Source organism: Sparus aurata, unplaced genomic scaffold (genome assembly GCF_900880675.1).
Source record: "Sparus aurata unplaced genomic scaffold, fSpaAur1.1, whole genome shotgun sequence".
Classification (NCBI taxonomy): domain Eukaryota; kingdom Metazoa; phylum Chordata; class Actinopteri; order Spariformes; family Sparidae; genus Sparus; species Sparus aurata.
This window is the reverse complement of record NW_022045182.1, coordinates 1-9300: the sequence shown is the minus strand read 5'-3', so window position 1 is coordinate 9300 and position 9300 is coordinate 1. Positions and strand designations below refer to the sequence as shown.

Sequence of the window (9300 nt, the reverse complement as noted above, 5' to 3'; positions counted from 1 at the left end):
GCAACATGTGGAGCTGAGAGCTGAACTCCTCCGTCAGCAGAGTCCAGCAGGCTGATGCAGCGACGAGGAGGAGTCAGAGCAGAAATCATATTATCACTGCGGCGTTCACGTGTTCATCGTTCATTTAATGACTTCAGGGTGAAGATTTATCTAAAAGGACTCTGACAGACACAGAACACTTCAGAGGAACTAAAGTTCATGTCCGAAGACTTTTCATTTTCATTCAGTTTCACAGGTGGAGAAAATAAAAACTAAGGAAAAATCTTCTCTCTCGACTTCCAACATGAAGAAATGTTTGTGTGAGAACATGAAAAATAAAACCAATATAAAACAGAACAAAACGAGTTTCAGCAGAAAAAAACCTCCTGAATTAAAGAAACAAACATTTTGCCTGAAAAGTTCCACAACTGAAATAAAAAAAAAACAAACTGTAGGAAAAAAGTTTTTTCCAGAGAAAAGAATAAATAAATTAAACACACGAAAAACTATTTTTCCTGAAATTTTGTGTGAAAATGTGGAAAAATAAAAAAATTGAGAGAAATAAAGACTGAAATATCTGAGAATATAATTTCATAGAATAAGATGTAAAACCCTGAAAATCTTCAGAAACACAATTTATTAAAAAACTAAATAAAATAAAATTCTCCACCAAAATGTTTGAGTTGAAAAATCTCTCGTGGAGTCTGGACACAAAACATTTCTCCTGACATGTTGAGTGAAAACATGAAAGTGATTGAGGACAGAACCGCTGACGGGCTGCAGTTTGTTCCATATGTTCTGTTCTGTTCATCCAGATTGGACTGACTTCGTTAACAGTTAGCTTTGCAGAACCAGCTAACTGGGTTTGGTTGTTTCTGAAACAATGACAACAAACATCTGTTCTATTCTATTTCAGTTTCTTTTTAGATCAGCGCAGTAGAACTTTCTCCAGAAGACGTGTTGACGTGCGGTCCGAACTCTGTAACGCTGTAGACGTAGAAACAGAGTGACGTCATCGATCAGGCTGCTTCTGTCCCAGCAGGATAATCAATAACATGATTAATAAAGTCAGGACGTCTGCTGGGAGAAAGGTCGAGTTTAATCAACCCCGAGAGCTCGACACACTTCTGAGAGAAGAAGAAGTCACACTGAGGATGAAGTGGTGAAACATGAAACAGTCTGTGGAGCTTCATGTGTTTACTGAACAACCAGAACAGACGAGGAGCTGCGACGGCCTCAGACTGGGTCTTTGTGATAAAATCTTTGTATTTGAACATGTGAACATGTTGGAGCAGCAGCAGCTGAAGGCCGGCGACATTCAAATGAAGTCCCGTCAGAGAGGCCACAGAGCAGCAGAGCACTTTATTTATCAGGCTGCTGAACGAGAGACAGAAGAGTTCAACTGCTGAAGAGTCATCAGAGAGATAAATGATGAAATATACATCCAGCTGACAGAAACTCTGCGAGGCTGCTGGAAGTGTCCGACAGCCACACAGAGTTCAGACTGCCAACATGACGAGAGATCAAACTACCTGCCATCATCTCCGTCTGCTGATCGTCCGTCAGAAACAGAGCTCAGTCCTCGTCAGCTAACAGACTCAGACTGAAAGACGAGACGACTCGGTTCACACAGCTGATAAACACACTCCAGAACAAAACAAATATCAGGGAACAAGAGACTGAATCTTTAATTCATGATCCTGCGATGAAGCTAAAAGACAGAAACAGACAGAAACAAGGTTTGTCAGGAGAAAATATGATTTTCTGTAAGTTTTCTTTATTAAACTCATTTTGACCTCAAGAGGCTGAAAGTACTCCAGAACCACATGAACCCAACATGTACCAGAACTCTGTTTGTTCTTCACTTTCACACTAGAACAGAAAATAAAAGTATTTTTTTCAAGAAAAAAAATGACAAAAAAATTCTCCCTCAGATTTTGTGTGAAAACATGAAAAACATTTTAAAGAATCCTGAAAATGTTCTTTCACTTGTTTTAAAGGGACAGTTGGTGTTTTTTGAAGTGGGGTCATATAAAGTACATATCTATAGTGGATCTGTTTCCTGTAATCAGCGATCAGCGCAGCCTCAGTTTGGAGCAGCAGAGAGCCGCTCCAGCCCAGACGCTCAGCGCTGTACTGCAGTGAACGGGTCCAGAGAAAAAGAGAAATTAACCACCTAAAACATCTATATCAGTTCAAGTGTATGTTGTATAGAGAGAATTCACAGCGCTTCACATCGCCATCAGACCGCGCTTTCTTTTGGCACTACATTTTCTCAACCGTAGAACCTCCGTATCCCTACGCAGTTGCACTAATGCGGAGGGATACGGAGGTTCAACGGTTGAGAAAATGTAGTTCTTCACATTTCTGAGTTTCTGTTGTTGATTATTAGACTCAGAAGTGAACTGAAGCTGCAGGCTGTCAGACTGTGAGGAGGCTAGCTGTTAGCATGCTAGCTTCAGTTGACCTCTGACATCATCACTGAGGTCTCTCCTCTCTGCTCTTCATGTTGGTTCAGTTCTATGTTTCAGAGGGGCTGTGTGCTGGGACTATTTCTTGTTGAACAGCTCTGTATCCTTCCACCAGCACAGAGTGTCTGTCTGCAGAGCAGCTCCACAGACTGAGTCCGTCAGTGTCAAACCTGCTTCACTGTGGAGGCTGAAACTGTCGGTGACACTGAGCGTCCTGCGGTCTGATCCTCCTCATCATCACATTAAAACCCTCAGCTGAGGCTGCAGGAAGCTCTCAGAGTTAATTGGCTGGTTGGAGCGACTCTGGGTGACACCTGAAGGTAATGAGGTAAAAACTGGACCGACGGAGCCGCTCGCATTCTCTGGACGGACGGTTAAATGTTAATTGAGCGGTCTGCTCAGGTCAAACAGAGAAGGAGGGTTCAGCTTTGTCTCAGAGTCACAGACAAAGAAACTCACAGAGAACAAATGAACTGAATAAACCCGGACATTAAATGTGGGTCAACAAGAAGCTGAAGTCTCCTGCAGCTGCTTCACACGCTCACACACCAAATCATGAAGAAGCTGTCACAACATTCTGAGTCAATCTTTTGTTTTTCACACTAATTTATTTATCTTTTTCAGTTTTAAAACCAAGTTAAGACTTCAATGAAGTCCAGTCTTATCAGAGGAGGTGCACATTAACATTAGCACCGCGTGTCGGGTCAGAACATCACATACATCATGACACATCTGAACCTCTTATTATTCTGGGACATGTCTGTAAAATGATCCTTAATGTTTGTTGTTGATCATCTGAGTAAGAACATCGTGTTGAGCCTCGACTGAACTCACAACATCAATCTTTTCTGACATGGAGTTAATAAGAATGTCACTGAAAATGACACTGAACATGTTTTTCTGTAGAAATATTCAGGCACAATCAGGGCATGTGAGCAGAGCGGAGCGCAGAGTTTTAATCCAAAGGCCAGAGCGATGGTTCCGTTTCGCTCCTGATCCGTTCCGATACCGCTCTCCACGAGTCTAGGACATGCACAAGTCCAGACTCACGTGTGCCTTCAAGGGTTAGCCTACATCAGAGGAGGTCATTCGTTGAGAGATGGAGTTTGAAAAATATTTCGAAAAGCAAGCAGACAGGTCATATAGGTGCAACGTCAGGAATTGCTCCCTCTTTTAAATTTGAGCGAGCGTGGAGCGAATGAAGTTTCAGGTGAGCGCAGAGCGGGCTTTGAGCGGAGCTGTCTGGTTTCACTTTGAGCGATGGAGCGAACGAGCGAAGGAGCGAACACCCACGTAAGCGGGGAGCGGGAATTCTCGCCGCTCAGCTCCGCTCACATGCTCTGGGCACAATGACATTTTATTACCTGACGATCGTCCAGCCTGAGACTGACAGGAGCACTGAAGTCATTATAATTAATTTCCTTATTCAAAGTAACTTTGTGCAGATAAAAGAGTCAAAAACAAGAGCTGAGGGGGAAAACTGCTGTATAAAACTACGTAAACCTGCTTCACTTTAAAAACGGCTTTAAAAACTGATAGAAACTATTTATTACTGCATCTGAACTCTCATTGGCTACATGATGCGTCAATCATCTGGTGGCTGTGGGTGCGTGGCTCAGGAGAGAGGAGGAAGAAGACGCCATCACTCATTGGCTGTTGTAGGCTCAAATGGCGTGTCAGGATCTGTGGAGAGAAGATGGCGTCTGCTGTGAATGAGACGAGTGTTTTCACAGATCAGAGAATCCACAGTTCGTTATACCGTCTCCACTTAAAGGAGAACTTCGGTCGATTTAAACATGCAGCTTCATTGCTCAAGCTACCCTTGACTTGCCAGTACCGAAGACGCAAACAGATTTGGTCCAACCATTACAGAGCTCCGTGAACGGAGATGTAGCATTGAACGCTAACAGCATGGGGTCAGAACTTTACACTGTGTTTTAAGCGTTTTAACATGCTCCACATCTCACACCAAAAGTTATGCAACATCAGCAGACACCTTAGCACACAGCACTGTAGCGTGTATGACTCAAACTGAATAAAAAAGTAGTTAAAACAGTGTGTTTGTGCAAGCAGCTACTTACCTGTTTGTTGACAGCCGCGTCTTCCGGTAGCTAGACCAAACTAGCATATCCATCGAGTGTGCACTTAACAGGCTTAACAGGCTATTGTAAGGCTCATGGCTCATGACAGGTTGTAACATGGACATGTACATTATGAACAGAAACACAAAAATGCTGGATTACGTTTCCGTCTCCGCCAGTGAGGGAGTAAACGCACGCTCGACGGATTGACTAGTTTGGTCTAGCTACCGGAACACACGGATGTCAACAAACAGGTAAGTAGCTGCTTGCACAAACACACTGTTTTAACTACTTTTTTATTCATTTTGAGTCATACACGCTACAGTGCTGTGTGCTAAGGTGTCTGCTGATGTTGCATAACTTTTGGTGTGAGATGTGGAGCATGTTAAGACGCTTAAAACACAGTGTAAAGTTCTGACCCCATGCTGTTAGCTGTCAATGCTACATCTCCGTTCACGGAGCTCTGTAATGGCTGGACCAAATGTGTTCGCGTCTTCGGTACTGGCAAGTCAAGGGTAGCTTGAGCAATGAAGCTGCATGTTTAAATCGACCGAAGTTCTCCTTTAATGATGAATCCTGTGATTCACACTAAATCTGACACTGAAGTGGCTCCTGACGACATTTGGGAATGAGAGAGGACAGCTTCCTACTGAAACACTGTTGGGACACATCTGTAAGGACACTCCCACACTATGTGAAGACACTCCCACATCCTTCAAGGACACTCCCATACCCTGTAAGGACACTCCCGCACACTGTAAGGACACTCCCATACCCTGCAAGGACACTCCCACACCCTGTAAGGACACACTCATACATATAAGGACACTCCCACATTATATGACCCTGCAGCTCCTCCAGTTAGTCAGAACTGAAGAAGCCTCTTAGATGAGACAGAACATAGAGAGACAGGAAGTGTGTGTGTGTGTGTGTGTGTGTGTGTACTGATTATTGTTGGACCTCTTGTAGACGGAGCAAATTAAATCCACGAGTCGAGCCTCGGAGGCTTCACGAGTTCAGTTGTGGGTCAGAACCTGTGTGAGAACCAAACCTGAGCTGCAGCTTCAATATATTTCATGTTTCTCTGTGTGAATCAGAACCGACGCTGGAAACTCGACTCAGCAGCTTCATGTGATGAACAATCACTGTTATTGATCACTGAGCCTCCAGGTTTGATCTTTCCTGCCCGAATTCTGACGTCCAACTGAGTGAAGCCGAGTTCTGTTCAGTTAAAAGATCATGAAGTGGTGAGAATAAAAAATAAAAGATAAAGACTTCAGTCTGTTTATGAGACTCAACGCTGAGCTGCAGTGTCTTTATCTATAACCAGTGGGTGTGTGTGTGTGTGTGTGTGTGTGTGTGTGTGTGTGTGTGTGTGTGTGTGTGTGTGTGTGTGTGCGCTGGCTTCACAACATGAAAACACAACACATGAAATAAATGTAATCGGAGTTTTCATTCTGCCTCATCATTACTTTCATTCTAAGCAGCAGAGGTTCGACCCGACAGGTTGGTTCTGTGTTGTGTGATGGACGGGGAGCTGCTGGAAGAACTTCCTGCTGTGAAAACCATAAACATCTGTTGTTCAGCAGAACTTGTCATGCCGACCAGCTCCAGCGGGATTTAAACTCCCGACCGCTGAGCTGCACAGAGGCGTGACGGAGAGCGCGGCGCCCCACAGACCCAACTACACAGAACCAGTTCTGATGAGAACTGAACATGAAAATACATCTTCTGTTTTTTACATAAATAACCGTCAGCTGAGTGAAACACAGGTCAAAGAAGTCCGATGTGTCTGTGGGTCCAGCTGCAGACTCTCGGATCAGTACCGCTGATTATCTGTCATTATGTCTCATGAATATTCAGCAGCTGCTTCACATGCTGCTGCGGCTTTAGTACTAAATCAAGTTCTGTCTCTGTCTGAAGAACTGTCCTCAGCACCAGAGAACAAAAGGGCTGTTTTGGATTGGACTGTGTGCCGATTCAGACCTGACAGGCCGGATCAGAGTCCTACTGATCCAGCTGGATCTCTGGCTGCTCCCGGGTCACGTCCACTCACAGGAAAGGAAACGGACCAAGTGAGACAAAAACAGGCTGAAATCAGAGACTATTGTGTCCACATCTTTACAGACCCGTCTGCACCGGGTCGTCTTTACGGACCCGTCTGCACCGGGTCGTCTTTACGGATCCGTCTGCACCGGGTCGTCTTTACAGAGCCGTCTGCACCGGGTCGTCTTTACGGATCCGTCTGCACCGGGTCGTCTTTACGGACCCGTCTGCACCGGGTCGTCTTTACGGACCCGTCTGCAGGTTTCTCTGTGAGACTGAAATTTACCTGGAGGTCAGAGTGAGTGTGTGATTGTAAAGGTGTTATCAGCATTCTGCGTCGCCCTCCTCCCCCTGAAGCCCCTCCCCATGAAGCCCCTCCCCCTATTGAAGCCCCTCCCCCTCCCCGAAGCTCCTCCCAGCTCCACATTCTTCTTCTCTGTCTGTTCCTCCTGCACACATCCAGCCTCACTGAGACGATGTGCTGCTGCTGTGATCAGTATCGTGGTGACAGGCTGAGATCTCCTCGTGATTTACTCACTTCATTATGAACCCTGAGTCGACTCTCCGGACGATCAGCTGACCTCCTGCTGCTTCCTCCTGGACACTTCCAGTGCTTCCAGTAGATTGTGTTTGAGGTCACCTGTTCCTCTGAACCGCCTCCCGACTGCAGTTAGTTTGATTTACGTACTCAATAACCGTCTGGCCTCAGAGGACAGAGCTGCAGTCTGACACACATGAACCGGATCGCTGGAGTCTTTATTCTGACCCGACGTGTTCCCTCAGCGCTCTCTGGCTCAGAGCTGATCCTACTGGACCTCCTGGACCTGCTGGACCTGTTGGACTGATCCTGCTGGACTGGTCCTCCTCGTCTGTGTGATTAAAATAAATCCTCTCTGCTCGTCTAAGTGACACAGACGGCGTCGGGTCAGAGGCCACGCCTCCTCTCCGGCTGATGATCCCCACTCTGTTTATGATGACGGTTTTAAAATACTAACACACCTCATCACATCAGAGACGACTCATTAGCACTTATTGACTTCCGTCTAATTAAACTCTAATCACGGCACGCTCGTCTGACAGCAGACCTGCAGATGAGTTCACACCTTCACACACTCTTCTGTTCACACCTTCACACACTCTTCTGTTCACACCTTCACACACTCTTCTGTTCACACCTTCACACACTCTTCTGTTCACACCTTCACACACTCTTCTGTTCACACCTTCACACACTCTTCTGTTCACACCTTCACATGCTGGTTTACAATTCATGCTTGAAAAATGTAAAACTACATGGTGAAATATCCTACAAATGTTTTTATGCAACAATGAAAAATAAAAAATGAGCTGAAGGCTGAAAAACACTGACTTTGAATTAAAGCTGAACAATGAAAAATAAGAGCTAACAGGCTAACATCGCGTTAGCTTCTGTTGTGAGGTCACAGCTCTGTTTCTGTTCAGAAAACTGGAAACAGAAAACAAGTTTGTCTCTTATTAAATGTATTAACTTTTTATACATTTTTTTATCCATATATTCTGAATGTGAATAAAAACAGGAAATGATCTCTCTCTCTATATATATATATATATGTATGCATACACAGAAACGTGTGGATAGTTTTTATCTACCTGAGTCAATGAGTGTGTCTCTGTTCAGACAGACGGTCTGTCGTCCTGCAGCCGTCTCACTCTCTGCAGCTCCTCCTCATAAAACAGCAGCTGGTCCACCTGCAGGCCGTCCTCAGGTGTGTCCTCAGGTGTGTCCTCAGGTGTGTCCTCAGGTGTGTCCTCCAGGTGTGTCAGAGCCTCCGTGACACCGTCAGCACCATCCTGCCGCTGCTGCCGGGCCTCCTTCAGGCTCTCGTACAGCCTGTGGAAGACGTCCGGGCCCAGCCGGCTGCAGACGGACCTGCAGGACGACACGCTCTGCTGTAATAAACCTGCCGACGACTGAGAGTCACTCTGATCCTTTTATTTAACTTCTGTGAGAACGTTGGAATATTAATACAGTGAAGATATTTTACAGTCTGAACCAACAACTGAAGCTTTATTCATCCAGGAGGAACTTTATTAAACACCTGTTGGAGAAAAGACACTTTATTCTCTCCTCATCTTTAACTTCTACTCAACTACATCTCAGGTGGGAAGTAACAGAGTACAAATACTTAGTTACTGTAGATGAGTACATGTCTCCTGTCTGTGTACTCGAGTATCTGTGAGACTTCTCCTCTCTACATGTGAACTTTCTCCTCCTCACAGCTTCAGAACAGCCTCGTTACTTTAGTTTGATGCATCTGAGGTGAATTCTGGATTCTTGTTATTTCCCAGCATCAGCAGACTGATGTGGACCAATCAGAGCACATCACGCACGGCAGACGCAGCGAGAAAAAAGTTTCCCTTTCAGTGCCTAAAACTGTGGTTCTGTGTGACCGGAGGGTCAAATTTCGCCATTACTTTGTTTCCAAAGAAGTAAGAGGGAACAACATCACTGTACAGTGCAAGCTATGCCTCCCAGCTGTGCACACACTGCCATCGTCCAAGGACACCACATCCAATTTAAAGAAACATTTAATGGTAAGCGAAACTGCGAACGTTAGCTAGCTACACAGAAATTCTGTTAGCTAAAGTTAACATTAGTTAGCCTGCTAACCAGACTGTCATTGTAACAACTACTGCTGCTGTTGCTGCTACTAGGTATTACTACTGGGTCTGTGGGTGGTGCT

The 9300-nt window shown here is 45.1% G+C and overlaps 1 long non-coding RNA gene across 1 annotated transcript; it reads right to left on the bottom strand.

Moving 5' to 3' along the window:
* Positions 1–3983: 3983 nt before the first annotated feature.
* Positions 3984–8656, bottom strand: LOC115578149 (uncharacterized). The gene is made up of 2 exons (XR_003983388.1): positions 8207–8656; positions 3984–4133 (listed from the first exon to the last, which is right to left on the bottom strand). It is a non-coding gene; the product is annotated as an uncharacterized LOC115578149 (long non-coding RNA).
* Positions 8657–9300: the final 644 nt, after the last annotated feature.